This window comes from Gorilla gorilla, chromosome 8 (genome assembly GCF_029281585.2).
Source record: "Gorilla gorilla gorilla isolate KB3781 chromosome 8, NHGRI_mGorGor1-v2.1_pri, whole genome shotgun sequence".
Lineage (NCBI taxonomy): Eukaryota > Metazoa > Chordata > Mammalia > Primates > Hominidae > Gorilla > Gorilla gorilla.
This window is the reverse complement of record NC_073232.2, coordinates 38,496,319-38,523,441: the sequence shown is the minus strand read 5'-3', so window position 1 is coordinate 38,523,441 and position 27,123 is coordinate 38,496,319. Positions and strand designations below refer to the sequence as shown.

Sequence of the window (27,123 nt, the reverse complement as noted above, 5' to 3'; positions counted from 1 at the left end):
TAGATCCTTTGGCTGTTGGGACTTCCAGAACAGCATCAATGACTTCAAAAACATCCTGAAGTCGATTAATCTGCTCCTGTTGTATGGGCTAGATTCCTGATTCCAGAGAACAGGCCAACAGAACGCAGGCCAAGAGGACCCCACCTTTGCATTTCTATTTCTCATGGCAAGGTTGCCTCATTCCTAGAAAAAAGAACTTTAGCTTTATTATCTGAGACAGGCAGAGGATTAAAGCCGATTGCCATTCTCTATATATCTGATTTTATATTATGATTGTATTGTGGGGCATGCTACTGCAGAGTTTAACTGCATTGAAATCATTATATCATTTCTCTTTGGCTATAAAGAATTTTAATTTGGGGCTGGGCGTGGTGGCTCACACATGTAATCTCAGCACTTTGGGAGGCTGAGGCAGGCAGATCACGAGGTCAGGAGTTCGAGACCAGCCTGGCCAACATGGTGAAACCCCGTCTCTACTAAAAATACAAAAACTTAACCGGGTGTGGTGGCAGGCACCTGTAGTCCCAGCTACTCGGGAGGCTGAGGCAGGAGAATTGCTTGAACCGGGGAGGCAGGGGTTGCAGTGCGCTGAGATCATGCCATTGCACTCCAGCTCTGGGTGACAGAGCAAGTTTCCATCTCAGAAAAAAAAAAAAGAATTTTAATTTGGAAGCCATTCATAGTGGTTGTAGTTTTTGCTCAGACCATGTTGTGACACACAGTGTATTGGCTTTTCAGATGACATTAACCCAGCCACCTGCTCATCTTGGTCCTGCTCAGTTAACCTGCACATCTGTATTTTTTGTCTTTAAAGTCTTTATTATCAACCTCACTCCCCAGCTATAAAAGCTGTTTGTCCCCCAAACAAGTTGAAAAGAAAGTGCAGAATAATCAGAGTGTGTCTAGAACGAATAAAAAATGAGAATCCCATGACATCCAAGATGGGATACAGTCTTGTTTGGACATACAGACAGACATGGTGACAGAAAACTCAGAAGCCGGGAGGGTCAGAGCGATGGAGCTTACTAGAACACAAGTTCATTTTCTCAAATGTGAGTGTTTTGCCCTCTCTGATTGGCATGCCTCCTTTCCTTCCTCAATTGTGGGGCACTGTCCTCTAACCACAGATGACTTCTTTACGCCGCACGGTTGCAGATAGCACAGTTTCAAGGAGGGTGTGCTTGGATCTGGTAGAGGTCATGGATGAAGTGAAGACAAAAGTGAAGTCTTGGTGGTACTAGTTCACGCAAGGAATCAAACAGCCCAATGAGTCAGAGATCTGGTAAGTATATGGAAGCCTTCACGACTTAAAATATCCAACTGCCATGAGAGAAGTTCCAGAACAGAGGAGCCTCTTCCAACATGGACCCAGCAGCTACAGGAGGGCTCAGATTGCTTGCTCTGCCACGCCTCTGCCATCTGCCCCCTGCTGAAGTCAGGCCAGGGAAGAGGTGCTGCCCATGAGTCAGCCATTCTCAACTGCTGCTTCTGCCTTCTCACTTCGCCATATTTGCTCCCTATCTGGGATAGTATAGTTCCACAGACCCTGATACACCTGGGGTTCAGCAGACCTAATTAGCCTTACATGTGTCTGCTCCCAAAATAGAGAGTCATTTATTCCAGTTTCTGTCCTGATCAGCAAGGTGTGACCTAGGCCCATGGCCCATAGCCCCAGACTGGGAGAGGAGCCACATTCCTTCTGAACAGTTTCTAAAAAACTTTCAGTCCCAAATGAGTGACTTTAGAAGTGGAGTTTTGAGGATGGAGCTGAGCACGTGGATTTCACATCTTCTCCTCTTTTCAGTATAGCTCTCAAGCCCCTGGATGCAAAGGCAGACCCTGATGAACTTGCCTTTTCTATGACAGTCTTTACACTACAAGAAAGGGGCTGCAGGACAATCCCAGCTCCCAAAGACCCAGCCCAGAGCTCAGGAAAGCCAGGCTGCTTCTCACCAAAACACTCAGGACCCCACTCAGGCACCAGCTCCTTCCGGCAGCTCTTCCTTACCCTCCTGAAGTGCCGACCATCCCTGCCCTTGACTCACTCCCATTGCAGTGCCAACTCAGAGCATCTATCCCCAAAGCCAGAGTTCCTGGGATTCAGATCTTGGAGGTGTCACCCATTCCCTATGCGACTCTGTGGGAGCTAATTAGTTAATCTGCACCCTAATATCCTCATCCATCAAATATCGATGATGACAGCACCCATCTCACAGACTTGGGTAAGGCTCAGAAGAGTTAATATAAAGAAAATGCTTAGAACCTGGACTAGAATAGTAAGCACTCAACACACTTCCCATGCTGTTGTTGGCACCGCTGCTCCCACTTGTCAGATACCATGTGAGACCAGGAGCCCCTTGAAGGTGGGAAACTTTTTCTGTTTACTTCTATGGTCCCAGCACCCAGCACAGAGCATGGTGCACAAAAGGCTCAAAATGTTTTATGAGTGAATGAATAAAGCGAATCCAGTTGGCAATGCTGGACTATACACAGCTTGACTTGGTGATGGTTACCTTACAGACTCCTCCCCTGCAATGTTCTGAAAGAGGGCAGAATGTCAACGGGCAGGCACACTGGCCAGAGAGAAACTGAGCAATGTGAGAATGGCCAGGGGAGAATGGGCATTACAGCAAAAAAGACGGGCATTGAAGCTGACCAACTGGGTTGTCTTGAGCACATCCATTTCCTCTTGGGCTTCAGTCTGGCCATCTGTGTGTCTAAACAAAGGCAGGAACTACTAGAAAGATGGGGTATCATTTCAGCAAGAACAGGTGGAGAGGTGAAACATGACTCATCTTTCTCCACCTGCCCCAGGGGACTCCCCCTGGCCAGGAAAAAACAGAAGCTCTAAACAGACCCTGCTTCTGAAGTCACAGCAAAAACCATGTCCAGTGTCCCCAGTAATTCTCTAGAATTCTCCCACCTGACAGTCTCCTCCCCACACAGGCCTGTGGAGTGCAGTGTAAATACCTCACCTCTCTCTGAACCACACGGCAGGAAGCATGGGAACCTCCTGCGGCTGTCGTAGGTGCCCACGGGACTGCTGGGCACTGTGCCACCACCACTGAAGAGGCCTTTGTGGCCTTCCTCCTGTGGCCCCAGGAGGAAACAGGAACTGGGAGCTAGCAGGCACCAAGGGGCCATGGAGGCCACATGCCGAATGGAGGAGCGTGGCAACCTTCCTTGAAGCCAGAACGGCCGAGGTCTGTCTATAGTTCAGACAGTGCTGTGGGCCCCTCTTGCAGGCCAGTCGTCTCACCTGGACCCTGGGCTCTGAGTAAACAATCCAATGATGCTATCCACAAAGGCCGCAGATCCAAGCTTAGGAGGCATCTTCCCGTCAATGCCCTGGGGGCCCCTGCTGCCAAGTGACATGTGTCTGTGATTGCAGAAGGCCCTATTCTCCCAGAATCTAGGGGAGGAAGGGGGACTTTATGCAGCTGGAAAAGGCAAATTCTAACAGTCCTTTGTGATTTTAGACATGGTATTTAATCTCTTTTGAAATGCCAAATAATATTAAAAGAGGGCATGCTGCTTTTATGATTTTTCAGGAAGGGTCATGGACTAATAACAGGTTGCAAACATTGGAACATTGCTGGGAGGGTTCTTGCCCTTGCTGTAGGTACATATTGCTGTTCTATTTATAACCAACATGAAAACAATGTAATAATCAGAACTAAGAGATGTATACATCCCTTTAGCCTACCTATTTTTCTTGGATCTGGAATATTTTGGGCCTCACTTGTTGATTTTTAGCAGCAGTTGAAAGGAGCTGACCAAATGCACATTAACGAGACGACATTCCTGTCTCTTTCTGTCTTCACTGGGAGACGTCCTATTTGAGCCATCCTGGTTTGAGATCCCAGCCTCCCACCCCTCAAGCATGAGACAGCCACGAGAAGTCCCCCTGCAGCCACAAACATTTGTCAGAGTGATTTGGTGAAGTTCAGCAATGAAAGCAATTTCTTACTCGGAAAATCATTTATCATGGATAGCCTGTCGAAAACAATCTCATTTCAAACCCTTCCCAGGGAGAAAAGAACTGACAACTGGCACTAAGTAATCTACAACAGAGCCATGGGAGTCATTCATCTTTCCTTTGCCCAGCCCAGGACTTGATGCTTTCAGAAGAGAAGTGGAATCAATCATAACTGCTCTGAGGGGCTTCAGGTAAAAGAGGAGGGGGCTACCGGGACAGCCACATACTCCTGAGTGCACAATGGGAGATTTTTCAGTCTCTATTTTACTAATAGCCAAAAACCAGAAGAGTAGTTATAGGGGTCTTTGAGGGAGGTGTGCCTCCTTCATTACAAAACATGTTCTTTTTGTACTTTTAGCTCATCTTAAATGCCAGAATCCTCCTTCTTAGGGAGCAATTAAGGAAAAGCTTATTGCTTTTTTATATAAGCTGACTTCCCCTTTGCCTGGGGCAGTCTTTTCTTTGCCAGACCATAGCATGGAGTTTGTGGCATAGTAGATAATGATTCTGTGCATGCCATTTCCACTGACATCAACACCCTGGAAACAGAATATCTAGCAATTTGAGGCTCATGGAGAAAAGCAGAAGAGGGAAAATTTTTCCACATTAAGTTCCCTGCTTTTTTAAAAATACAATTAGTTACAGATAGGAAAAGCAATTGATCACTTTCCTTACTGAATGTCTGATTAAACCCAGGTTCTGGTTTTGAGGTTCACCAAGCCCCAGAAGAAGCTAATGAATTTCAGGGCTCTATCATTCTCATGTTTTGGCATTAACCAGTGACTCAGAAGGTACTGCCAGATGCAAATTATGACATCAATGCTATACTTCCTGGAAACCATATAAAACAGAACCACCTTTGTAGATGGGTAGCTCCCACCAGTTCCCAGAAATATTTATATTATGGATATTAGTACTTCATTATTATTCCAATCTTAACTCAGAAATAAATCACCAGGTTTAGTACATATGATGCTTTAAGATAAAACTGTCCTCAAACTGCTTTCATTTCTCTGTCATTATCAGGGGTCTGAAATCCTGACTATTTTGGAAAGAAGCGTTATGCTATTTTGCCCAAGCCAAATGCAGGCATTAACGGTAAAGTTCTGGGATAAAATGCTCCATTTGAACTGAATTGTTCACATAAAATGGCTAATTTTTATTAGCCATTTGGGCGTACTTCTGCCACTTCCCAGCTGTCACTTTAAGCAAGATACTTTAGCCTCTCTGTGCCTTGGTCTTCTCGTCTGTAAGAAGGGGGTAATACTGCTACCTACCCTGTAAGATGTTATGAGGATTAAATGAGGTGATACTTACAAAGGCCACAGCGCCTGCCAAAAAGCAAGCACTTAATTTAAATTTTTTTTTTTTTTTTTGAGACGGAGTTTTGTTCTTGTCGCCCAGACTGGAGTGCAGTGGCACAATCTCGGCTCACTGGAACCTCCACCTCCAGGGTTCAAGTGATTCTCCTGCTTCAGCCTCCTGAGTAGCTGGGACTACAGGCACGTGCCACCACACCTGGCTAATTTTTATATTTTTCATAGAGACGGGGTTTCACCATGTCGGCCAGGCTGGTTTCGAACTCCTGACCTCAGGTGATCCACTTGCCTCGGCCTCCCAAAGTGCTGGGATTACAGGCGTGAGCCACCACGCCCGGCCTAATTTAAAATATCTTTTAGAAAACTCTCAGCCAGAGATGAATTAGGGGGTAAGCCAACCACTCGGTTTCCTGGTAGCCAATCTATAAAGTCCCCAGGAGATCACTGGAAAAGTAACAAGATGGAAAAATGAGATTTTCAGGGTGAGCACTCACTATACATGATCGAGAAGAGCACTATAAAAAGCCATGTGTGAGGAGGTAAAGCTCCCATAAGGACAAGATCAGAGATAAACAAAGAGTCTCCGAACTGCTAAAGAGGCTTGCCAGGGTCCCTGAGGCACCTCTACAACAGTTTTCTTCCTCCTCCCCTTCCCCAACACAAAGCTTAGTTTCTCTGCTAAATAAATATTGAATACTTACGTAACAAATATCAATTTGAAGGCACATAAAATTATGAGCCTGCCCAAGTGTCTTCTTGGCCTACCATGCTCTGAGCTAACTGGGGCACTGAGTGTAAACACTCTCCCGGCTACTGCTTTGCTCTTTCCCTCCCTCATTATTCACCACATTCAGTGATCAGAAATTCCAGCTTGAGCCACCTGTAGTCATGTGGCATTGGTCCAAAGCCCTCACTACCATGGGCGCCAACCCTAAGGGGAGGTATCCTCAGCACTCACTACGTGAAAACCTACTTTGCTTGGGACCAAGAAAAGAATAATTCAGCATGAATACGACATCACTGGGACTTGTTAGTGAGTGTTATTTGAAAGATGTGGCTGAAGTTTTACATAGGGAATGTGTGCTTCCAACACAAGTAACACAGTGTACAAAGCTAACAAAGCAGTTTGTGGCCAAGAGGTTTTTGTTTTCTAGGATGAATAAGAAGGCCATGTTCTTGAAGGAACTTGAGGAACAATGACTACTTCAAGTCCACCCTGAAATATGGACATAATGGAAAAGCAAACAAAGGTGGGTCATCCACCTGGGAATCTCTAGTTCAATGGTTCGCTCAGTAAATCTTCCCAATTTACCATGCAGATCCATCTCCCTTAACCCCATGAATTGGTCTAGAGAATAAACATATTACAATTTTAGTATTAATTTAATCAGGCATGATTTTGCAGAAAAGCCCATGGCAAAAAAAAAAAAAAAACTTTCTATAATGAGGTCTAATAGCAAAAATAGTAGTAACAATAATTTAAAAGCAGATTGTTTAAAATCCATCTCTTTCTCTCTGTTTCTATCCGTAATTAAGGAGGAAGAGCATTTGTTCAGCCTACTGTCTGCCAGGCATGTGCCAGGAGCTTCACTCATCTCTTCACCCCAGTATATTATTGCTGTTGTATGGATGGAGAAACCAAGATTTGCAGAGATTATCACTTGCCCAAGGCTACCTTCCTGGGAAGAGGGAGATCTGGATTTGAACCCCACCTCAGTCTGAGTCCAAAGCCTGTGCTCTTCCCACATTGTGCTGCTGGCCATCCCTGAAGCTGCCACTGTAGGTGGAGCATACTCCCTGAGACGAACCAAGGGAGTAGTGGCTATATATATATGTACATACACACAAAGCAAACAAACAAAAACCAAATAAGTTGGTGAGGATGTGGACAAATTGCAACCCCCGCATGTTGTTGGTGGAAATGTAAAATGGTACAGCCATTGTGGAAAATAGTTTAGTGATTCATCAAAAAGCTAAACATTGAATTCCTAAATGACCCTGCAATTCCACTCCTATGCATGTAAGAATTGAAAACAGGAATTCAAACAGATACTTGTGCACAACTGTTTATTGGAGCATTATTCACAATAGCCAAAAGGTAGAAACAATCTACATGTTCATTGACAAATGAATGGATAAACAAAATGTGTGGCAGCCATACAGTGGAATATTATTCAGCCATCAAAGGGAATTAAGTACTGATACGTGCTACAACATGGATGAACCTTGAAAGCATTACGTCAATGAAGGAAACCAGACACAAAGGTCACAAATATATGATTCCATTTAGATGAAACATCTAGAAGAGGTAAATCCATAGAGACAGAAAGCAGATCAGTGGTTGTCAGAGCCTAGGAGGACAGAGGAATGGGGAGTGACTCTGATGAGTATGGGGTTTCCTTTTGGGTTTACAGAAATGTCTTGACTAAATAGAAGTGATGGTTGCATAACATTGTGAAGGTACGAATCACCACTGAATCGTACACATTAAAATGGCTAATAGTTACTTTTATGCTCTGTGAATTTTGCCAGGATTAAGAAAACCAAAGAGTGGTAAAGTTAGAAGATATTTCACAAGTTCTCTATTGCACTGCATTCTTTGCGGATGAGGAAAATGAGCCCTGTCAGTCTGTCCAGTGTGGAATTATACAGCTAAAGTTTGCTGGTGAAGTTGGGGTTAGAAATCAACCCTCTGTCAATTAATTTATCAGAGCTTGCACCCAGGCTCACACTGGGGCTCTGGAGGAAAAGAAGAACAATATTGAGAGAAACAATTCTTTCTCAAGTGTAACTGAGAGCCTCCCAGTTCCTGCTTCTTTGGCTCAAAGCTCATATTCCTGGGAAGTCATCCTCCATTCCACTCCGGGAAAATGGCTTCCTACTTTTATGTGAAAAGGAGCCACAAAGAATTCAGCATCATGAAACACCCTTAGCTCTATCAATAGAGAAATTTCTGTCTTCAAGGGAAGTCCACTTGATTTGCTTCTGCTTGAAGTGAAGCAGATAACCTCAATCAACATCTGATTACTTCTTTAATTTCCAGAGCTTGCTCATTACCGAAGCCACACTGTCTCTAGAGAAGGACCTAGAGTAACTCAGATTTTAACACACCTGGGCTGACAAGTTACTTAGCTTGGGCTTTAATTGAGAAATCAGTTATTTTACCCATTACTTTGCTAACATTATCAAAATCCTACGATACTCAAGGCCCTGAAATGACATTTTCCTCTCCTTTATCATTTGTACATGTGACTAGGAGAAAATTATGCGTGATGGACATGTCGAAGATACATAAGTTCTTGAAGAGATTCTTTCCTACTTGCTCTACTCACTGATCCGTTTCCACTGAACAAATTGAGTATCAGCATGAGAAGTCACAAGGCAGGGGGTTCATTCTTTCTCCCCTGGCTTGGCTTTCTAAAGCGTGTGAGTTCTATATTGTTGCTTTTCAAGATGTGAAGTTGTGTGTAAATTTGTGTGCATGTATGATGAATATTTTTCCCTGCTAAAAGGTACAATGAAATTGATAGTGACACTTTGCAAACCAACTCTCCGATAAGCTTGTAGTGTTTTTTTTTTTTTTAGGTTTGCCACTAATCCTCCCAGCATTTCTGCAGATTGTAACTGAAGCGCAGCTTTTCTAGGAGGAAAATACCTGTTTTTAAGGTCAACAACCTAAGAGTCACTCTTGATTCCTCTCCATTTTCAACTAAACAGCTGTTCTGTCTGTGACGCCTCCAGCATGTGCTCACACCCCAACTGCCTCCGACCTCTCCCAAGGCAGCATCCTCTCAGTTGAGACCTAAGAAAACTGCCTCCCAAATATTTTCCTTGCTTTTGTCTTTCCCTGAACTCTATTCTCCACATCACAGTCATTATTTGCTAATGGCTTTATTGAGTTCTAGTTTCTACACCATATAATTCACCCATTTGAGGTTTAAAATTCAATGGGACAATCAATTTTAGAACACTTTCATCACCTCAAAAAGAAGCCCTATAGCCTTCAGCTATCAACCCCCAATCTCCCCACAAGCAAGCAGTCAGTAATCTATTCCCTGACTCTATACATTTGCCTATTCTTGACATTTTACACAAGTGAAGTCATATACTGTGTGATCTTTTGTGACTAGTTTCTTCCACTTAGCATAATGCTTTCAAGGTACACATATGTTGTGGCATGTTTCAGTTCTCCATTCCTTTTTATAGCCAAATGGTATTCCACTGCATAGGTACATCACATTTTGTTAATCCAGTCATCTGTTGATGGGCATTTAGATTGTTTTGCTGTTACGAATGTTCAAGCGCAAGTTTTGTGTGGATATGTATTTTCATTTCTGTTGGGTAAATACCTAGGAGTGGAATAGATATGTCATGGTAGCTCTGTCTTTCAGTTTTTCAGGAATTGCCAGGCTGTTTTCCAAAGCTACAGCACCATTCTACATCATCCCCACCAGCAGCCACAAGGGTTGCAATTTATCCATATCCTTGTCAACACTTGTTATGATCTTTCTTTTCAAGTATAGCCATCCAAATGGGTGTAAAGTGGTATCTCACTGTGGTTTTGATTTGCATTTCTCTGATGACTAAGGTGTTGAACATCTTTTCATGTGCTTCTTGACTATTTGCATATCTTCTTTAGAGAGAGATGTATTCATAAACTGACCATTTTTAAATTGGGCTGTCATTTCACTTCCTTTGTAATGTCCTTCCATTGAAACACAAATGTTTTTAATTTTGATGAGGTCCAATTTATCTACTTTTTCTTTTGTTGCTTTTGTGTTTGGTATCATATTTAAGAATTCATGGCTAAATCCAATGTCACAAAGGTCCACCCTGTCTTCTCTCCTAAAAGTTTAAAAGTTTTTGCTCTCACATGTAGATCTTTGATCTATTTTGAGTTAATTGATGTGAAGAGTCCAATTTTATTATTTTGCATGTGCCTATCTAGTTATCCCAGCACCATTTTTTTTTTTTTTTTTTGAGACAGGGTCTCACTCTGTCACCCAGACTGGAGTGCAGTGGCACAATCACAACTCACTGCAGCCTCCACCTCCCAGGCTCAAGTGATCCTCTCATCTCAGCCTCTCAAGTAGCTGGGTTCACAAGCATGTGCCACCATACCTGGTTAATGTTTAAAAAAGAAATTTGTAGAGACAGAGTCTCACTATGTTGCCCACACTGGACAGCATCATTAATTGGAAAGACTATTCTTTCCTCATTAAATGGTCTTGGTATTATTCTCAAAAATTAGTTGACTATAAAAACTGGATGTATTTCTGGACTCTCAATTCTATTCCACTGATCTATATGTCCAGAATGACTGTTTAAAAGTGGAAATTGCATTATTACTCTTTCTAAAGTAATAGCCTAATGCCCAATACAAGTCATTCTCTATCCCAAGGATTCTTCACTTGGGGCCATATACTTCCAAGGGGTCCTCCGGCATTACTCAGGGAGTCCATGATTTGGACCAAAAAAATTACATCTTTATTTTTATTAACCTCTAATTCAAATTTGGCATTTCCTTTAATCATGAATATAGCAATAAATTGTAGAGAGCCAACGGCCCATGGGACGTGACCAACTCAGCATTCCACTGGAGGCTATATGATCAAACAGCAAACTGTTTATCATGAATGCAGAATGTGAGCAAACTCAGGACTGTGCATGCCTCCAGGAGGTTTGCTAAGGGCCAGGAGGTTTGCTGGGCTCCTTAAAGTTATCTACTGGGAAATCTAGTGCCTATTGTTTGAAGAATGCAGTCTTGCAAGCCTGCTGTGACTCAAACTGCTGGCCGACAACCACCTGCCCCTTTCTCGTTATCTCTTTTACCTAATAAATTCGGAGGACTGAAACAGCTCAGGGCCCTTGTCCACTAGAGGTGAGGTGCCCCCAACCCCTTCTTCCAAATATACTCTCTTGTCTTTGACTTTTATTTCCCAGTTAGCCCCCTTTGTTCAGTCCACCAGGGATCATGGCAGGTTACAAGTGGCACCCCGAACAGTGACAGAATCAGGTGCTCTACAATAAATTAGAACAGTATTAATGACACTTGTAACTTTTTTTAGCAACAGAAATCTCAGATATTTACATATAAGATTACAACTGTTACAGGTATCTCAAAGTATTACTTATATTAATCCTACTTTAAAATGATGGTGGTATATTAGAATTATTGCTGGATCTTCATAAAAATGCCCTAATCAAGAAGCAAGCAGACTTTATCATAAATTGTTTTTTATAATCTGATAACTGATTTTAACAGAATCTATTTTCTTATAATCCAATGTTTTTATATTATGCCTTTATAAATAATATTTTTCTGAGAAAGGGGTCATAGTCTTCACCAGACTGCCAAAGAAGTCCTCAGCACAAAACATTTAAGAAACCCTGCTTTTTCCATTACCAGTTTTATTTTCTTCCCAGCACGTGGCATCAACTGAATTTATCTTATTTACTTGTCAACTTGTTTATGGTCTGTCTCTTTCTGATACTGGAATGTAAGTGCTTAGGGCTTAAAATAGTGTCAGGCACATAATAGCCATTCAATAAATATTTATTGAGTTAATTACGGAATCAGCAGCAATTTTCTAAACAAGAGCTAAATCACTGGCTTAATGAAAATAAAGACTACTGATACCAAATTAGTGACATGTAATCCATACTAAAAATTATTTTACATTTATGCCATCATCATCATTAGATGTAATAAATGCCAGCATGTCCTATGTGCTGTATTAAGTGCTTGATGCACAGTATCTCATTCACTATTCTCCATACTAACGACCAAGAATATCATTAACCATACTTACAGTTAAGGGAACTAAGCCTCAGAGAGGTTAATTTCTCACTCAAGGTCACATAGCTAACAAATGACAGAGTTGGGATTTGCAACCAAGCCTACCTGCCTTCAGAGTATTGATTTTTAACTACAATAAAACACTTCTAAGAGAGGAGGAATTTTCTTCCTGTTCAACTGAGAAAGCTAAGATCCTGTGAAGTTAAGAAATGTGGCCCAGAACGCAGAGTTCAGTAGAGATTTCCAATAAAATGTTCTTTCCACTGTTCTCTTTATGAGCCACAGCAGGAAAACCCCTTAGCAGAACTGGGTGCTATCAGGTTGCCTCCTACGAGAAGATGAATTTTGGAAAAGATTTACTTTGCAAGCATAATTAATACTACTAGCAGGCATTAACTGAAGCCTGTTCTTTTCTTTCCTGGGGCCCAGTCTGCTTCTCTAAATATTAGGGCTTGGCCTCATTCAGGGCATTAAGGACTTCATTAGGCTGAAATCCAAGTTAATTTGATTGCACAATTATAAACTGTCCCTGGCTGGAGGTTGTCTCATTTGCCAGGTTGCAAGGGGGCAGCATGGCTGGTTGACATGCTTTTGATCCCCAGCTTGAAGTTTCAGTGCTTTCTGGCTTTGACCTCATCAAGTTTTACAGAAAGGAAGTTAAATTGGAGCAGGGAGACAGATATTCTCCTTACTAAAGTTGTCACGGGCACGCAGAGGACCATTCATCAGGTCTGCAAAGAAACAAGGCACAGGAAAAGTCCTGGTCACCCAGAGGTGGCAGCAAATGGGATCTAACCAAAGGTCCATTATGCCCAAGGTCACTCACCCACATGGCAAGCATACATCCAGGCTGACCCCTTTCCTCTTTCCTGTGCCTCATTTTCCCCTTACTGGCTAACAGGTTATTCAGCCCGGGTATGCAGAGGAGCCAAGGGAAGGAATAAATCGCTTCGTTTTCAATAGGGATTTTGTTGACATTAGTAGAATCTGGAAGCACCCACTTCATGCAGTAGCATTTACCTCTCCTCTGCTATTCATGCAAGTGATCAAAGGACCCACTTCCAGCCTTCCTCAAGAGAGGCCTCTCCTCCAGCCAACAAAGTCCCTTCACTGACTATTTTTGTAAAGACATTAACTTTGCCCAAAGAGAGGCCTGGCCTTGTCCTGAGCTTCTGGGAGGCAATGTCTAAGCCCTTGGAGTGTCATGCCTGATAAAAGTGTCTTTTCCAGGGGTCTTGGGCTGGCCAGATAGTAACAGTGTTATTTTGGGTAGGGGCTGACCATGCCAGAAAGTCTAACAATGTCATTTATGATGGAGGCTTTGGGTTACATGGTATCCATCCACCTCCAGGGGAGCAGGGGACTGAGGCTGGCCATGAGGGCAGTCATTCAAGTTTACATGATCCAGTCCCAGTAAAAACTTTGAACTCTGAGGCCCGGGTGAACTTTCTTGATTGACAGTACTCCTTGCATGTAGTCACACATTGATGCTGGGAGGTAACACGATCCATGACTCCACATGGAGGAGATAATGAAAGCACCATATTTGGATCTTTCCCAGACTCTGGCCTATGTACTTTGTCCTTTGGTTGATTTTAATCTGTATCTTTTCCTTGTAATAAATTGTAACCGTGAGTATAATAGCCTTCAGTGAGCTCTGCAGTCCTATGCATTATCGAACCTGAAGGTGACTTGGGGAACGTGCCAAACCTGCAGTTGATGTCAGAGGGAGGATGGTCTTGGGGACTGCTCACCCCATGCCCCTCTTCTGCAGCATCCAAATTCTACCCATGCCTTGGGACCCAACTCTAGCCTGCCGTCCTTCCTTAAAGTTCCCTGGATTACTGCAACCAGCGAGTATGCTGGCTTCTACACTAAAAGCTAGTGTTTCTCAAACGCTTTTTAGCAAATTCCACAGTAAGAAACAGAGTTTACATCACAAATCAGTACATTTATACAGTATACATACGTTTATACAGTATATACACATTTATACAGTACATAGATCTATATATGTAATGGAAACAAAAGTTTCATAAAATCAAATTGAACTTCTCCAGCTATATTTCCATCTTGGGCTGATCAATCTCGTGTTTTATTTATTTATGTATGTACTTTTAGAGACAAGGTCCCACTCTGTTTCCCAGGCTGACCTCAAACTCTTGGCCTCAAGCCATACTCTTGACTCAGCCTCCTGAGTAGCTGGGATTATAGGTACAAGCCACCATGCCCAGCTATGTCATCTTTTTTAAATGCTTGTTTTTCCTTTCACAAACCATGAATGAGTTGAGATTGCAGTTTTCAGAAGCACAGGTCTCGTCCATTATTCTGATAACCGATCTCTTTACTGCCTTACAATACATCTTATTTTGTTTCTTAACTTCACTGTGTTTCTATCTCATCTCTCTCAAGACCTGATTAAAAGTTTCAAAACAGACCTCAAAAAGAACAATACCAATAATATCTAATACTTTTTTTGGTCATGTTCAAGCTGGGCACTGTACTAAGAGCCTTTCCATGCAGTGTCTAATTGTTTCCACACACTACTATCAGGTAGGTATTACCCACTATGACATCTCTCATCACCACTTTCACCCCATGTGACAAAGGAAAGACTTCATAGCTTGGAAAGGTTAACTGGCTTGCCCAGGACAGCTACAAAGTAGTAGAGCCAAGTAAGCCAAGAAGGTCTGGTCTGATTCCAAACCCTGGTGTTCACCACTAGGCTCCTTCCTCCCTACTTTCTTTTTGCAAAATTGTTTTTTTAAAGACAGGGTCTCACTCTGTCACTCAGGCTGGAACACAGTGGTGCAATCAGGGCTCACTTCTGCCTCAAACTCCTGTGCTGAAGCCATGCTCCCACCTCAGTCTCTTGAGTAGCTGAGACTATAGGCACATACCACCATGACCAGCTAATCTTTAAAACATTTTCCAGGGCCTCACTACATTGCCCAGGCTGGTCTTGAACTCCTGGGCTCAAGTGATCCTCTTACCTCATGTTAGCCACCATGCCCAGCTACATTCCCACCCATTTTCATTCCCCGCCAGAGCTGCCCAGCAGACCTCTTTGCCCCAGAGTGGAAAGGGCACAGATGACAAATATGAATATACAATTCTGGCCCAGTGGGCTCAAAGAGGAGGGAGTTGGCAATGTTTCCTCTTCAGCCAGCATTCTTTTCAAGCAAAGCTCTGTGACTTTCTACCCAAAGGCAGCGCTCTCAGGCCTGTCTGTTACGGTTCCCCTCACTCATCTCAGGAGAGTCTCCTTCCAGAATGCCAGGCACCCCTGCCTGCCTCCCCACTGCCTTGCCTTCCCTGCACCAATTAAACTGTCACAGTCGGCTGGCTTGGAGGCAGGTGAGGTCAGGAAGAAATCTGAAGGAAGCTGGGAATTCAGATGAGATGAGGCCTCCTTGTGCTGAAGCTCCTCTTCTGTTTTCTGTCAAACTGGTCTGAAGACTGATTGGATGAGCCCATAGAGATCCCTGGCGACTCTCTACACTCACCTCTTCCTCTCCGAATGGAGGGTGAGAAATACGGCCTTGTACAGAAGTGGCAGCTTTTGCACCTGTTTGGGTCCCCAGTGGTCCCTAGTTCCTGGTGCAACAGCAGTGGGTCTCGGGTGGAATCATTTTGGCTGGAGATTGTTTGCATCCTGGAATCATTGCCTAAAGAGGAATTTGTCCTCTACAAACAAGTGCTAACCCACAATACACAAGAGAAGCAAATCAAAGAGCTCTTAGGCTTGGCCTGATAGATGCATCTTGTCTTACCTACCCCTTTTAGTATTGTCTGTTATTGGAGGAAGAGGTAGGAAGCCCAGGGCCTCCCTCCCAGAGTTTCCTTAGCATCACCTGTCATTGTTGAGATTTTGAATGTATTGCAGGTTAAGGGACACTTGATCAAGAAGGGAAAACACTGCAGAGACTTTCACTTAGACATGTTTTGTATGTCATGCGGGGAAAAGTTCCCAGTCAACCTCTGCTTAACCTTCGGGTTTGAAGATGGCCCTCTGTCAGTCACCTGATCTTCATGGCAGAAGAAACAGGAGTGAATGAGCAGATGAATCCATCTTAAGAGAACAGAAATCCTTAGTTTGGGTTTCATTGACCAACTTTAGGGTACCTGGCAGGCAAAATTTTTGCAGCTTTCATCCAATTCCCAAATGGGTGTTTGACCCACAAAAGAACCACCACCAGTCTACATGGTAATATACATACATTGCCTTCTATAATTTTACTTGCTGTAGCTGCCAAATCTTACTCATTCATACTTCCTCCAAGCATAAGCACATGCATGCACACAGACGCAGCCGCCAAATGCATCCTCCTTGTCTACTCCTCAGCCTCACCTCGTACCTGATAACAGACTGTATTCAAAGGCACTGGAAGACCACATGGTTGCCTGGAGCACCTTTCAATTATTAATGCTGTTCTTTAAAGGCCTTGCCTTATTATTTCTATTCATGCTATTATGAAGAGGGCAAACCCCTTAATGCACTCCTGTGCCACTTCCTCCCACTGCTAGAGGAAAAGCACATGCTAGGTACAGTCATCTAATAGCATCCACGTTATTTTCACCTTCTCTGCACACTGTCCCTGCAGTTCTCTCTAGGGCCTCAAGATCAATTGTATCTCAAACTGGGCCATGGGTTCATTTTCTGCGTTTTCTGGCATGGAGTGAGGGTAGGGGGTGTATGGAAATTCCAGCTCTCAAATTACAAGATGGCAGGTCTCTGCATGGGTGTGATGAGCAACATGAGATAGGTATCCTTGTTAAGGACAACTGCCTTCCAGTAGATTCCACCATCAGAGGTCCTGGAGCCCTACCTACTATTTCTTCCTGAGAGTGTCCTGACAGGTAAAAGGTGGTGTGAGTGTCTTCCATGGGGAAAAGAGACTGATGAGGCAGCTCGATTGAAATGGCAGTTGATATTAATAGGGCCATCTACTTCCTACTTTGAAAATATCTGAGCTATAAGCTCAGACGCTACCTATCACTAACTGCCAAATTTCCATGAAAAAGGGTCAGTGATGAAGTTGTAGCCTAGACTTGGGAACATGTCTCAGGGAAAAAGTCTAGGTATGCCTCCGATTTTGTTTTGGAAGGGACGACACCGTAAGAATTTCATCAGTAAATATTAAAGTTCAGCAAATTGTGCACTTTAGGGTTCATGAAAACTAAAGCCAGGATTTATCCATGTCAACCTGTACCTTATACCCACATATGCTAGAAACTAAATCAAGTTTCATACAACGTGCCCATTTAGCTAAGTAAGTCAGAGGATAGTTTCCAATAATTACTAACACTTATACACTTAGTATAATCAACTCTTCTTTGGTCAAGTTAATATCCTGGCAGAACAGACAGATTTGGGCCTCTCTTCTTATAAAAAAAGAATCTGACAATTTAAGGGGCATATGTTCACTTCCATTTATGTCCTGGAAAATATGCCCTGTGACTTAGCAACCATGTTTTAAAAGCTCTTGCAGTTCTTAAACAAACAGAGTGTATGTTTATGAGCTTCTAACGACGTTATTTTCAGAGATGATGTAGAGTTAGTGATATGTAGCTCTGGGGCTTACAGTAAGTTGTAGATGATTTATAGGTGTGGCATACAGTATTTGCCTCGAGAAAAATGGAAATTTAAGCAGTGTTTGAAAATGTGTTAGATGGCAAACGACCCGGGGCACCCTGAGACCAAAGGCTTCCCATCTTAGAGAGAGAAGGGGTCCTTTTTGGCAGATGGAGGAGCAAGGGTAAAGAACGTTTCCTGGCACTCAGGGAGCACAGCCAATTCAAGACCAGAAAGACAGACAGTTTAGAATAGAGGCTGAAAACAGGAGGTCCAAATCTGGCCTGCAGAGGTGTTTTGCTTGGCCTGCAAGTACTTTAAGAGTTTTGGATTTGAGGCCAATATTTTAAAATTGGAGATTCAACATAAAATGCAGTATTCTCTCTCCTCTTTGAAACACAGGAAGATCTGGCCACTAGAGCCTGCATTTCTGCATAGGAACAATCAGCTGGACCTGGGAAGCCACTTCAGGTGAGGCTTCAGCTCTCATCGCAGTCCTCACCAGATCCGCCTCACTCATTTCCAATGTCTGCCCTTCCCTGTCCAGATGAATTTGCAAACATCAGATGAAAAAAATGTTATTTTGTACTGTTGCACTCTCAGCGAACAGATCTCTTAAACTAGTAAGACTCATTGTCAGATAAAAGAATGGAAAAGGCACATGTTTTTCCAAAACTTGGGAGAAAAGCAAGACTATTAAGTTGTCTTAAAATTTTTGTTGTATCCATTGTTTTGAATGCTGGGTTGCTGAAGTTCCTATTTCCCAAAGCCAAGTTATCAGACAGGGCTTAAAATAAAATGCTTATTTTAATTTTCTCATTTGAAACAATTAGACCACATTGAAGGGGTGTAGTATAAGGCATCTGTCTCTGAGCATGTTTTCTTATCTGTGAAAATTTCCAGAAGGATGGGGCTGTTGGAAAGGGAGAAATAAAGTCAATTTCTCCAGCAGGCAGTGCAGGCACAGTGCCTGAGGCCACTGTACTTATGGGACACAAAAAAGTCTAAATTTTAACTTCTTTAAAATCAGAAGAAAATAAATATAATAATAAATGACGAATAATAACAACGAATCCAGGCTGGGCACAGTGGCTCACGCCTGCAATGCCAACACTTTGGGAAGCTGAGGTGGGAGGATTGCTAGAGCACAGGAGCTTAAAACCAGTCTGGGCAACACAGTGAGACCCCCCATCTCTACAATAATTTTTTTTAATTAGCTGGGCATGATGGTGCCCAGCTGTAGTCCCAGCTACTCTGAAAGCTAAAGCAGGAAGATTACTTGAGCCCTGGAGGCAGAGGTTGTTGTGAGCCATGATTGCACCACTGCACTCCAGTCTGGGCAACAGAGTGAGACCCTGTCTCAAAGAAAAAAAAAAAATTAGCCAGCCATGGTGGTGCATTCCTGTAATCCCAACTACTAAGGAGATTGAGACTGAAGGATCACTTGAGCCAAAGAGGTCAAGGTTACAGTGAGCTATGATTATGTCAGTACACTTCAGCCTGGGTGACAGAGTGAGACCGTATCTCTAAAAATAATAGTAATAATAACAACAATAATAAATCCAGCCTGGATTATATTCATTCTTATACCAATGCAGCCGCAAAATATAATATTTAATATTCTTATGGAAGTATTGGCTCAACAAGGCCAACATACCTAGAGTCCATGGAAATCACAGCATGGAGCTGGAGGCAAATGCTGGTCTTCAGACCAACATCCATGTCCACACTTTGGACTGTTTGCGAGCAGCACAAGCTCATTTTACTGCAGACTCTCCTCCCCATCATGCCCCTGTGATGCTCTGTATGTGGCAAGTTCGTAACAAGACCCCTGCAAAGCACGTCGCACACTGACCTCAGTTTCAAAAAGATGGAGTGGATGCCATTCAGATGCTTCTGGAAATTTCCAAATAAAAATTTCCAAAAGTTTTAATCATCTATCATTGGACAACAGGTATCACTGCCACTGGATAGAGTCCACTTCTCTGATTATTTTATGCCGTCCCTGAAGCATTCTCAATCCCTAATCTCAGTGGCTGATTTCAAGGCAAGGTTTTGCTTGACTTTAGCATATACTGAAAATCACAAAGCCCGAGTACAGGCCATAATGAGAGTCTTCTCTTGTGGACTCCTAGAGTTGAGGGCAGACTGAGTTTTCTGTCTATTCAACTCAAAATCTCCCCTACAGCCAAAACATGTTATAGCATCCAGCTATCTTTTCAACTCCTCAACCTTCAGCACTTACTGTGTGCAATGCTCATATTAGTCATTGATATATTGCTTAGCGATACCTTACTTGTTTTGTTATCTTATTTTTCCTTTATATATGGCTGGACTTCCTGCCCCTTGTAAAAATATGTATAATTTAAATATCTTAATGGAAAAGATCTAGCATTATACATAAGTACTCAAAATTCCCCAGTACCTAGCAAAATGCCTTATACACAGTTTGTACTCAGTGGAGAGCTATTATCTGATTGGTACCTTTAAGGCCACAGGTACACAGACAGCTCTCAGCCTCATCTCTGCTACTGTGATGAGCCTGGTGGCCAATTCCCCCATGCTCTGCTTCTCCACTTAATTTTTAGGCAGGACATAATTGTTTCCTACACACACACACACACACACACACACACACACACACACAGTCTTTCTCTCCCTCTCTCTCTTTTCTCCCAAATTCTATGAACAAAGACATATGCATCAAAAAGTCCCAAGGGCATTGTTGCTTTGAGAGTTCTATTTTTAAGCCACAAATGACTCATCACCAACCAGGGTCTCCCCAAAGCTACATGTGTCAGGCTGTCAGGTCAAAAGACAAGGGGTAAAAGACAAGGAAGAGTTCACATCTCCTCCAGCCCATGAACCCCATGATAAAGCTGTAAAAGCTGCCACCACTCCACACACCACACCACACCCCTGCCACAGTTGTGTTAGGCACAAGCACTGCCCTTGTGTTTGGATTAAACTGTTCTGAGCTATAACGTTTCACTCCAGCTGGCTCCTATCCTGATCTCTCAGCAGTCTCTGAATGCATGTCAGCCTGTGACTATAGGGAAAGGCCCAGTGCCATGTGACAGGGAGGAGATGCAGCCCTCTTGCGGTATAAACTCAGGCTTGTTGTAGAGGACAGAAGTAACTAGTGGGCTAGTGGGTCTGAAAGGGAATGCATTTCTTCATTTGCCCTGAAACAATTATTCTTTTAAAAAGAATAAGAGAGGGCTGAGAGAGTGCCAGGTTGTCCAAAGCATTCTTTTTAAGTTTTGGAGAGTGGCGAGAAGGGAAGAAATAATTCATCCTAATTTTGGAAGGCAAAGTAGATAGGGATGTATAGACATAGTTATCAGATAGTGTTTCCACAGGGGAAACAAATGAGCAATTGGGCACAATGTCCTCAAAAGTTATGCATAACAAATTCCAAACAGGCCAAAACAATGTGTTCAGCTCTTCAATGCGTTCAGCCCTGTGTTACCCTTCCACAGTGGAGCTGAACTCTTAACTCTTACCCATCCCCAACTCCATGCTGAAACAGTACAAAAAAGAGAGGGAGACAGTGGGGAGGGAGAGAGAGAGATTAGTAGGAGGGTCATAAAATCAAGGAATTCAAGGCCTCTTACCAGTGAGGATGAAATAAACTAATTCCACACAGCCACCTGGCTGGATTTGATCTTTTCCACCTGGGATTATCTTTGTTCTTTCCCATGGCCCTAAAGGTTCCCCCATGATAAGGGCCTAGAAGTCCAGAATTGGCATAAAAAGATAATATGTACTTTGTTATTCAATGAGTAGGTTATAATGTCTTTGTTCATTTCTGTATTTAGTAGAAAGAACCCAGGAGATCAAGTAGAAAAGGACTGGGAGAGAAAAGTTCTATCTTCCAGCTCCAGCTCTGCCCCTGGCTGGTTGGATGACCTTGAGGAGGTCCCTCATCCTCATTCCTCAGGAAAGGATGCTGAGGCTCAGAGAACAGTGGCACCAGTTGGGATCCAATGCCTCTTTGACTCTAATACTATATTCTACAGTTGTCTTTTGTGGCAGACCTGAAAGGTTCAGCTCAGTCCTTCTGTCCTTTCCTAGCATAGTCCCTGATTCCCCCAGTGAAAGCCAAAGATAAGCAGTTCCCTTAATGCTTCTAGACGCCATTGCCTACGATGCCTAGGTACCACTTGTGCAATGACAAATAAGCAAGGAAGACAAGATTTCCTCACCAATGTGGAAGGGAAAAGGAGGAAGGGTGCTAATGCTCTGAACTTTGATGTAAATAAAACCAATCTGTTTGACAACCAAAGAACAGATCCTCTCCCCAAAATCTACCTATATGGAGACAAGGACATATATAGAAGTTGACTCTGTTCCTTGGCATACTCTCCACCTGTCTTCTCTACCAGGCTTTCACTCGATTCCTGAACAAATGGCAATATGGAGGGTCAGATGAGCGAGGAAGGCTGAGTTAGAGTTACTCTCATATCAGAGCACCAAGTGTTGCTATTAAAGGGTACATTCTGAAGGGAGACAAGGACTTCCCATTGGAGTTATTTACAGCCTCTTTGCCCTGAAGGCGTCTTCTCTTCCACCATCCCTGAGTGGGCTCGGCTCCTCTACCATCTGACATTCCATTCTTTCAACAGCTGCTGGCTCTCCTGTTGTGTTCCCTTCACAGATGTGCAGTGCCGTTCTGAACATCCTGCCCTTGAACTTTCCCTACCCATAATTTTCCAAACCAAAGCCTGGCAACAAAAATGTCAGTGAGGGATGGAGAAAATTGGGGGGAGTATTTTAAAAGGAAAAAAAAAAAAGAGGGAGGTGCTTTGCAGATACAGTGATTTGTGTTGACTTCTTCAACAAAGGTTAAATGCATGCCGTGACTTCTCAAAAAGGGCACGAAGGCAGAGAGCTGGAGCTAATTTTCCAGAACACTACCTAGAAAGGCTGTATTCCATAAAGGAACTGGTTACAGAGTAGGCTGGTGGGCTTCCTTTTCCATGTCACAGGCTGCCCATCTGATCACGCTGCAGGATGGGGTACACTAAAGGGGATAGTGAAAGCTGGTATACACAGTCCTTTACAGTTTAAAATGCACTGTCATGAATGGGATGGGATCTGTGCTGTCCTCACAGCTCTCCCAGGTGCCTGTCTTGGGGCTGAGCACAGGAGAGGCAGTGGGTCTACACCTGTGCCTAGTCAGTTTGAACAAGGCTGGAGAAGGAAGCCAGATACTTTATGTCATTTCAAAGACCTCCATCCTATGTGGTTCCATTCTTTGGGGCCAAATTTTCCTGAAGTCCATTAGTTTGATAATACCAACTCTCTGGGCATATAAACATTGCATAACATAATGCAAAACTATAACAAATCAACTAATTCTGTAACTCTCTAAAAGAGATAAAAGAATGTATCTCATGGGGAAACAGCATTTCTCGTATCTATTTCAGTATGCCAAATCACAGGGACAGATTAGGTAAGGATAGGAAGGCCAAAGAGTCTTTCTACTTGGAAAGACACCCCTAGGTGGTGGAAGCTAATGAGGAACAATCAGCTCTCCTTGTTTTTTGTTCATTTGATCCTATCCCATTGCAAAATGCTGCCACTCCACTGAGATAACAGAGAAGCTGGTCTCATTAAGCCATTATTAGGAAGGACTGAATCAAGGCCCAAACAGACATCAGACAGCACCTGACCCAGGGCAGTGTCTTACATGGAAGGCCTGTGATAGGAGCCTCCTACGTACCCACAACTGCACACTTGGTTCTCAGGGTGAGAAATGGAGAAAGGGAGAACAAAAGAGAAAACAAGACCAGTGAATTGGCAGGATGAGGTGATGCAACTTCCCATTCTTGCAACATCTCATTAAACCCCGTCAGTTACTTCCACAATCTGGAAATTTACTTCTCGACACTTGGAAGAGAGATGGCTTTAGAATGAGCCATGCTGGAATCTAATCCTGGCTCTACTGCTTACTAGCTACGTAGCTTGGTCTATGCCTGCAACTTCAGCCTCCTCATCTGTAAAGTGGGAATAGTAATACCTATCCTAAGAAGTTGTTAGGGAAATTCAATGAGGTTGCATGTGCTATTTTTGGTAAAGTGCCTAGCTCTGTAGCTCACAGACAGTACATAATCAGTGAATGTTAGTTCCCTCCAACGACTTGCCCTCTCTTCCCTTTTGAAAGAGAATTTCTAGGCCAAGGGATGAGAGACCAGGCTATGTGAAGACTGGGGAGGGAGAAACTACCGGGCGACTAAACCAGTTCTGCTAAAGCTCTGGACATCCCCAATACATCAGTGGTGCCAGTTTTATTTTCAGAGACTATGAAAACAATCTGGTCAATTTCTATCGCAATCTTAAAGATAGTTTTCCTTAACCATAAGCAATTTTACTGCCTGGAAAATATTCAGCATTATCACATTTGAAGATGTTACAAACTAATAAATGAATACAAAATGAATAAATGGGTGAGTGGATGCAAAAGTAACATTTTAAAAGACTGGGGAGAGGCCATTTTCCAATCGTAACCCCACTGTTGCCTTGGCAATTGTGCCCTTGGGTGAGATGCTCTACAAAATTTGTGCTGCCATTTCCTCCTCCTTCCTAACGTCCATATCCCCAAAACAGCAGTGCTGATACCAGAAGCCAAGAGCAAAGACTGGCAAAATCAGCAAGTGCCCCCATTGTGTGCCAGCCATTTTGGAGCAGATAAAGTCATTAAGGAAACATTTAACAACGTATAACCTTTCAGCTTTACTCTGCAAACAGCAGGTAGCTTCCCTTTCAGAGACAAGAGCCTGCATTGAAGTCACCAGTGAGCTGGACTTGACCTTCATTTTCAGTATACGCCGCATTAAATATTCATAATCCGCGTAACCGTAGCATAAGAAGTAGCAGCGTTTAAACATGAATCAAAGGAATAAATATCTTCACACATGTGAGTCATCCTTTCCCAGAATGCCCCTGGTGAAAATGCAAATACCCAGAGCTCTGGGCCTCTGTCTCTTCCAACTTTCTCTTGAAATTCTGAAAGCTACAGGGACTGCTGCATTATGCAATCCATGAATCTCGCTCTCATGCTGACACTGGTGGGTCTTTGTTTTTTTTCCTTATCTGTTAGATAAGAATTGCTGTTCTTGTGTCAAAGGGAGGAAATAGACAAGGATGGAAGCAGCAATGGTGACATTAGCACCCACAGGGCGTCTGCAGGCACTCTTGACTTGGTTGTACAATTTCTAAAAAATCTTTTCTTCACAAGGATCAGAATATGTGGGAGGACAGGGTTGGCGTTGGTGTCGGGAGACATCAGAATTAGGAGCTAAAGTGACGTGTGACATAAATTGGACAGGAGTCCTTTCAAAAAGAATGCAAAAGAAAGGGAGCTTTTTGTACACAATCCACCTCGTGTGGCTAATTGGAGATCTTTGGGGAGATGGTGTGTGGAGGGCTCAATGCTTGTCTGTGCTTGTTAAGGCACTGACATGATGTCTGACCAAAGACTCGGTCCAGAGGCATCTTCCTCTGCTTGGGTGTTTCTAGAGAGTCTACTGCTGGGATGATAAAGCATAATTTTAATAAGGTTTAACATAATTATCTTTGGTTTTCAATTCCAGGAGCTCTGAGGACAATCTGTCTTAGCCAGATAGTAATCACTTGCAGCTACACAAATGAGTCTTCCCTCACAACCACCCTAGGTTCATTAAGATCAGACCCAAAGAAAACACCCTATGCTGGGATCTGTCTTTGCCTAATGGCCAAAAATGAAAGGTGTGCAGCTGTCTTTGGAAGTGACTTATCCATCACCTCTGGATAGTAAAAAGAGCTTTAAAAGGTTAAAAAGATCATAAACCACCAATGATGACCTTTCTCTGAGCTGTATCGCTAATGGACAGAAGTAAAATAACTACCTAGCCTGCTTGTCCACTTGCACAACTGGAGCTGGCCTGCCTCGAGACATAGCTGGTCCAGCAGACCTAGGGAGCCTGTTTTATACATTAATCGGCATTCCTTGCACTTTTCAAAGGGCTGGGTGCAGAGAGCCTGGAATCTCAAACTTGTGCTACAGGATAGTCCTCAGCATTCTGGAGGGGAGGGGCAGCTCTGGCTAAAATTCACTGAGACAAGCCATTTCACGCATGTCTGTTGGTTTAGATTCACTTGTGGAAAAGCCTATAGACTGTCCCCTGATTTATTTATTTGAAGGGTGTAAATACTAGCTACAATTCATCTGGAGAATTCTGGGTGCTTTTTTTCCAGGGTGATGATTTAGTATAACTTCCACGAGAAGTTTAAAGCTGTCTTTCCAAAATACCCAGATGGCCAGCCAAACCACGAATGTGTAAAACTGGTAACAGTTTTGAATGAAAGACATGGATTTTAAGAATGTACATTCTACTTTCTCACTTTCTTTCCATTTGCATCTTATATGTGGATAGAACTTCATTTTTTTTCTCATTCACTAAGCTCGATTATAATTTTTTAATAGGTTTCACTGTGTTTTATTCCTGGAAATCTATGGACTTACCATAGAGATGGCTTTAGAGATTCTACACTAATTCTCCCCCAAACTAAAACTGAGCTTGCTTGCCATCTTTCCCAAGGAAGATGGAAAACTCCCTTGTGCTGAATCCACTTATTGGGCCTGCCACCGGACAGAATCTTCGGATATGCTCTCAGAACAAAATGAAGTCATGAAAATGAAAAGTTTCTATATAAATAACCAGAAGGTCTTCTTATAAACAAAGCCTTGCTATGCGAAATCACACAGTTTAGCAACAGAGAAGAAAGGCTAAAGCTGGGATGAGGCTACGACAGTCCTCAGGCAGAATGGGAATAGCCTTGTTTCTAACCTTATGGGCATTTTTGCTAGGAAAAGGTGAGGACAGGACTGAAGTTCCATCCTTGGGATAGACTATTTGCAAGTTCATAAAAGAAACCAGAATCAGAGAGGACTCCCAGTGCCGTCTTCGCCAAGGCCTAGAAGGATCACAATTAAAGCCAAAGGACATTGAGATGGTGTAGGACATTGGGGAAGAGGGTATGCATTGGGGAATTTCATTCCTTTTCATCTTCTCACACGGAAACAGAGAACACCAGGATCTACAGAACAAAAGACTGCCTCATAGTAGACTGTAAAAAAAGACACAATCCAAATCCATCTAAAGAGCATTTTATTTCTGAGAAATACAGAGGGACAAAAGGTGAAAAAAATAAAAAAAAAAAAAAACGAAAAGGGAAGGAAGGTGCTGGCTGAGGCATCTGGACTTCTAACCCATCAACACACTCACCTCCACATTAGGGTTTTCTTTCTCTGGGACACACAAGCTTCAAGCCCAAACCTCTTTCCTGAGTCTCAGCATGGAAGTTGGCAGGGTCTGCACCCCACGACATGTAAGAACACCCCTGGAGAGAGATTGGAGAAATAAGACCAGGGGCTTTAGAGGATCTTCAGTTCAATACAAATAGG

At 43.0% G+C, this 27,123-nt stretch overlaps 1 protein-coding gene across 21 annotated transcripts in view; it reads right to left on the bottom strand.

Moving 5' to 3' along the window:
• The window catches only part of KCNMA1 (potassium calcium-activated channel subfamily M alpha 1), a 769,792-nt gene that overhangs the window by 353,408 nt on the left and 389,261 nt on the right, over positions 1–27,123 (bottom strand). The window contains exon 4 of one of the 21 annotated variants that reach the window (XR_008669196.2): positions 1,842–27,059. The exons of the other annotated variants lie outside the window; for them this stretch is intronic. The gene's annotated coding sequence lies outside the window, so the exon portion shown is untranslated. Of the gene's footprint in view, positions 1–1,841; positions 27,060–27,123 lie in introns of those variants that run through there. 21 annotated transcript variants of the gene reach the window in all.